The sequence below is a fragment of the Penaeus chinensis genome, chromosome 8, assembly GCF_019202785.1.
Source record: "Penaeus chinensis breed Huanghai No. 1 chromosome 8, ASM1920278v2, whole genome shotgun sequence".
Lineage (NCBI taxonomy): Eukaryota > Metazoa > Arthropoda > Malacostraca > Decapoda > Penaeidae > Penaeus > Penaeus chinensis.
Window position 1 is genome coordinate 10807761 of NC_061826.1, and position 6480 is coordinate 10814240.

A 6480-nucleotide genomic window follows, 5' to 3' on the forward strand; every position below is an offset into this window, starting at 1 on the left:
AAACAAGCGGAAGAATAAACGGCGTTTAAGCATGTAAACAAAACACAAAAGATCTTACTTGTCCTTTGTACCTTTCCCGTAAGTAACACCGTGGATAATATCGTTCGTGATGGTAGTATAGCTGTGAATAGAACGTATTTCAGAAGGGTTGGCAATAAATAGACGGATTTAAGACGTAGGGGCTAAAGAAACATCCGTATTTTGGGTACACGAGCCGGGTAGATTTACAGCCATCTTGTTCGAGCGATAAGACCGATTACTCACGGATTAGGAGAGATTACTCATTTACTCATCCTTTGTTCGGCCGAGAGGTTACTCAGTGTCTGGCGAGGAAGAGGATTTGGTACGGAGGTTAACTAAGCACTGTGGGGTTTCCTTGACGGTTTGAATATTAAGGTATTTAAAGAATATAGCTTCCCGTAGGCTCGTCACTCAGTTCTGTTAATATGTGAACCGTCAGTTTCGAATCGTATCCGAAGCACATGGTGATACGAATAGGATGCTAGTATTGCGGATACAAGATTCGAAACTGGCGGTTCATATATTCGGAAACAACAACAACAACAACAAAACAAGTGGTGAACTTGAAAGTAGAGAAAACTAGACGCTTTTTCGTAATTAATATGATTGAAGAAGAATTGTTTATATTTCAACAACACCAAGTTTCATTTAATTTCATCGCCGATATCACCATTTTGCTTCCTTCTTAAAACCTCCAGCATTTGTTCTTTCTTTAACACCCCCCCTTCCCCCTCTACCTCTCGAGCTCATTCCTCTCCAGCATGACCTTGCTGGTCACTGAAGCTTGACAAATACCCCTCGTTTTTTCCTCACTTAGGTCATCTCACTGCATTCTTCTGATTGACGTAATCTTTATCTACTCTCGACGCAGCCATCATTAGGTCTTGGAATATTATTTTCTCTCTTCTTTCTTTCGTCTTTATGCTTCTCCCCGCCTCCCATCTCCCGCCCTTATCATTAGCGGTCTCTTTGCTGTCGCTCTCTTCGCCTTCGTCAACGGGATGCAATAACCATTTGGGGGTCGTGGGCGCGAGGGGGGGGGGGGCGAGGGGGCGAGGGGGCGAGGGGTGGGCGGGAAAAGGAAATTCTCTCATCAAAGTGAGATGTTTCAAGGTCGCCCAGAAGTGTCTGGTTCGTTTTTTTTTTTGTTTTTTTTTTATATATATCTTTATTGGTTTTGTATTCCCTATGAGGATTAAATTGAGTTATGAGTGCATTCACACACGAGTAAGTTCATGGACATACAGAGCAGGTACTAACGCCATTCCCCCCCCCCCCCCAACACACACACACACACACACACACACACACACGCACACGCACACACACTTTACACACACACACACACACACACACACACACACACACACAGGCACAAACATACCCATACATACAAATACAAATACTCACACGCGCTCAAACACAAACACCATCAACCAACAGACACGAATACTCTCCTGCATAACAATATCCTCCATCCCTCCCCTAAAAAAACAGAAATGAAAAAAGAAAAAAAATGCACCCTTACATTCCAACACGCGCAGTTACAATATCAGCTTAGCATCAATCTTTTTTTTCTTTCTTTCTTTTTTTTTGTTAGTGGCGCTCCCTGTACCCATTCCTGCCATGACTGGTTGGGTCGCCGAGAAAGTTCGACCGTCTGTAGCCCTTTCATTACTGCATAACTGAGGGAGACCTTCTTGCATGTCCGATACTTATTTCAAATTTCTGGCCCCGACTTTGCGCCTTAAATCTCTTTGTTAAGTAGGACCATTATCTCTATTTTCTTTTACTGTCAACGTAATTTTTTAAATTTGGTTTCTGGATTTCTGGTTTCGACTTTGCACCTAAAATCCCTGTTGACAAATAGGAGCATTATCCCCATTTACTTTTAATGTCAGCGTAAGGTAATTCTTTTGACTGTAAAAGGATTCATATCTGTATTCTTATAATGATTATTTGACCAGTCTTTATATTAATACGAGTCTGGGATAATAATTTCTATCACAGAGAAAGACGAAGGGGGACCATTCTATTTTGGGATTCGCTTGGGACCAGATGTCGCGAAAATTCACACGGTTTTATCCTGAGTATGATCATTGCAAATTATTCTGTGCAAAAATCAGTTTCCGTCGACGATCTGTAGCACTGGGGAGGGAGGAAGAGGGAGGAGAGAGAGAGAGAGAGAGAGAGAGAGAGAGAGAGAGAGAGAGAGAGAGAGAGAGAGAAAGAGAAAGAGAAAGAGAGAGAGAGAGAGAGAGAGAGCGCGAAAAGGGGAAGGGGGGGGGGCAAGGGGGAGAGAGAAACTGGAGAGGAAGAGAGAGGGAGGGGTGAGGGAAAAAGAGGGAGAGAATGGGGAAGAAAAAGAAAGAGGGAAGAGAATATGAATTGAGAGAGAGAGAGAGAGAGAGAGAGAGAGAGAGAGAGAGAGAGAGAGAGAGAGAGAGAGAGAGAGAGAGAGAGAGAGACGTAAACGTAAACATCTGATAAATGGGGCACTTTGAGAAAGATTTCTGAAATAGGCTTCTGGACGGCACAATGACAAGTGTTTCTTCAGCGCCCGTGGAGCGGAAGGCGGCCGAAAGGCACGATAGATCAAGAGGGAGTCACTTTCTTACAAACGCTACGCAAGCTGTTGTTTGTCTAGCCTCAATGGGGGACCTTGCTCAGGCAGCAGTGACATGGGCGAAGTATATGATGCGAAGAATAAAAGAAATTAAACAATAGAAAACACTGGTGAGGTTGTATTAGCGAATAAGAAACAAGTAGAAAATAATGACGATACACATATACACGCTCACACACACACACACACACACACACACACACACACACACACACACACACACACACACGTATATATATATATATATATATATATATATATATATACATATATATATATGTACACACACATACATATGTGTGTATGTATGTATATGTGTATACATTTAAATACACACACTATCACACTATACTGTGTATATACACACTCAATCCGACTGAAAAAGAAAGCGCACACGGATGAACGGGAAGCACAAAACTCGAGGGAATAGCGGCGAAAGGAAGAAAGAAATAAAGAGAAGGAAGGGGAGGCAGAAGGAAGACCCCGAGGGACTGAGCGAAAGTTTGAGGAAGAACACGAAAGAAAGAGAAAAAGAGTAGAAAAGGAATAATGTAAAAAAAAAAAAAAAAATAACGGTAACCTAAATAATATTAGAAATGGTAACATGAAAATAATGTAAACCAAACAAACAAACAAATGAACGAAGAAAGGAGGAAATAGAAAAAGACATATACCACATAGACAAGAGAGGAGAGAGAGAAAAAGTGAGAGAAAGAGAGAGAAAAGGAGGGAGGGAGGGAGGGAGGGAGGAAGCAACAGGAAGGAGAATAGCCCGAGGGAATAAGAGGAGGCACGAGACGTCTGGCGGATACGCACATACGCACACACAGACACACACACACACACACACACACGCAGCGAACGCCCGAGATGGTGACTGGGCGTGAGGAAGGGGTGGGGGTGGGGGGGTAGTATAGGGCTTCTTTCCCCCTTTCTCCCACCGGCTTTGAATGGCACGTGAACTTGAAAGAAGAAGGGGGGGGGGGGGGGGAGGAATAAAGAAAAAATAAAAAGGAAAGAACAACGAGTGTTCATTAAAACAGAAAAAAAAAAAATAGTAAAACAAAATAATAATTGTAACATTCAAAGGAATATAATGATTTTTGTCAATCTAATCTACCAATCAGTCGAGAGAGAGAGAGAGAGAGAGAGAGAGAGAGAGAGAGAGAGAGAGAGAGAGAGAGAGAGAGAGAGAGAGAGAGAAAGAGAGAGAGAGAGAGAGAGACGAAAATATAGAAAAAAATACATAGAAGCAAGGAAAATATAAAACAATGGGAGAAATTAAAAGAAAGGTAACACATGAAGAAGCAAGGAGAGAGACGGATAATAAGTACAATAGAAGGAAGAATGGCGTGAAAGGTGAAACAGCAGATCCCATAAATTTTCCAAAAGACAGACACAGACGGGGTTGCGGCCAAGGTTCCAGATGTGAAGTTTTAGGGTTAAATCCTCATACTTCAGAGTCTAATCCTTCTCTGATGAAACGTTTAGACACATTTGTTATATATAGTTTTAGGTGTCGTAAAGAAGGGGATATAAATGAATATATTGTACATGTATGTGTTTGCGTGTGTTTGTGTGTGTGCGTGTGTTTGTGTGTGTGTGTGTGTGTGTGTATGTGTGTGTGTGTTTGTGTGTATCTGTGTGTGTGTGTGTGTGTGTGTGTGTGTGTGTGTGTGTGTGTGTGTGTGTGTGTAGAAGAATTTAGTTTAATGTAAGTCCACTTATGTAATATCTAGTCATATAATAATTCTTCTCTCTTAACTTTTCAGAATCCCATGCACCTTCTGCCCCTACGACAGACTACAGACTGAGGTAAGCTGAGTGAGAGAGAGAGAGAGAGAGAGAGAGAGAGAGAGAGAGAGAGAGAGAGAGAGAGAGAGAGAGAGAGAGAGAGAGAGAGAGAGAGAAGCATAGAACTACTAATGCAAGTAAATAGTGTATGTATTCATCTCGACCGAATAGCCTATCTCTCATCCGTATTTTATCAAATAGAAAGCCACATACCATCTTTCTCACATACCTGCCCATGAATCGAATAGCCCCAAAGAAATGAATGAAACCGGTAGTCTAGTAAGAGAAAAAAAAAAAAAAAAAAAAAAGAGAGAGAAAAAAAAAAAAAAAAAGGAAGATGAACATTCCAACAAGCTTGTGCATTATTACAGTTGGGATTATCATTTCTTGTGTGATGATTTAGAAAGCCAGTGATGAACAGGACGAGATTCAAATAACATATATCGAGGCATACCGCTTGAGACTGGTCTAGCGGCATTGTTCATTTAATGTAGGTTATTTTTTTTTCTGAAAGAATGTATATTCTCTTCCAACAAACACATGCACATGGAGAGAGAGAGAGAGAGAGAGAGAGAGAGAGAGAGAGAGAGAGAGAGAGAGAGAGAGAGAGAGAGAGAGAGAGAGAGAGAGAGAGCATTGAAAACACAGCGTAACGGACACACGATTATCTGCAATAAGTTTATGTCTGTCTCACTAGTATGCTATCGATTACGGTAAACCAAGCATAAAAATCGCATTACAAATAGCTACTCAAGCTATAGCCCTCGAAAAAAATATGTATTTATCCCCAGTTACGCAGTCTAGTTAATGTTGCCATCGAGACAAAATACCCTTTTAAGAAAGAGAAAACTTGATGTCACTGTCAGTCTGTAGAAGTATAATTTCCCTCGGTATCGAAAGGTATATATGAGAGTTAAATTTGAGTAATTACACTGTGAAATAGTGTTACATTTCATGAATTATCGACAATAATAAATTAAAAAATAATAGTTTTCTTAAATGATTTTCTGCCACCAAAAACCAATGTATATAGTCACCCAGAGCGACACTTTTACACACACACTTGTCCAAGTCGGTAACCTTGATATTCCACAACAGACCCGCACTTAATTTCCTCTTCAGCCTCATCCAATTTCTCATGCTGAGTTACCTCACTACTCATCTGCCTCAGATAATTACCCTAAATTGCACACGGGAAGGGTAGGGGATGTAAGCAAGGGGTTCAGTCACCGTATTCTGTAAATCCCATTACTAATTTCTAGAACTCAGTTGACTCCGAATGATTTATAAATGTTTTAACATTTTAATCTGAAAAGGTATTCGCCGAAAATGATACTTTTAAATGATCAATCAGTCAGTGGTATGAAAGGGTTAATCAGTTAGAAGTTGGTTCCATGGCGTAAAATATGATTTGAGTACTTTTCCATGTGTTAGTAAGTTGTTAAGTATTCCTGTATTAAATGTAATGCTGGCAAGACCTTACATAAAAAGGAGTTGGCAAAGTAGGACACCTAAACTTCTATTTTATATATAAAAGTAAGAAATGTAGGAAGGTCCATTATGAAGTTTGTCTATTTGATATGGTCCTCCCTACAACATTCCACAGTAATAAAATCTTACACACAGGATTTCACAAAGCCTATATGTAAAACTGAAAAGGCTGGTCTTTTGCACGATGAATGGAGAAACTGATTAGACCTTATATACATTCATGTTAGATATTGATAATTCCCCATGAGGATGCACACAGAGTATCTGTAAGGAATATATTTGGAATACATAGATTTACATCGTGATGAATTTACTATCCTGATTATGACATAAGATTAACTTAAAACATGACCTTAACTCACAATATCATCCAAGACGGACTTTTGTTATATTTGCAGTTACTCGAGAAATAACAAACCTACGTATATATATCTCATTCCAGTACTAAACTACTCAAGCAGTACACATTTATCTGCCTTATTTACATGTCGGTTTCCCCCAAAAGCGATTAAGTCTTGAAGGAAAGACCACCGAGCTCTTCCAGTGGC

The 6480-nt window shown here is 40.2% G+C and overlaps 1 protein-coding gene across 2 annotated transcripts in view; it reads left to right on the plus strand.

The window, feature by feature from the left end:
• The window catches only part of LOC125028312, a 142306-nt gene that overhangs the window by 118679 nt on the left and 17147 nt on the right, over window positions 1-6480 (plus strand). For both annotated transcript variants that reach the window (XM_047617763.1, XM_047617764.1), the window contains one exon: window positions 4420-4462. The gene's annotated coding sequence lies outside the window, so the exon portion shown is untranslated. The remainder of the gene's footprint in view (window positions 1-4419; window positions 4463-6480) is intronic.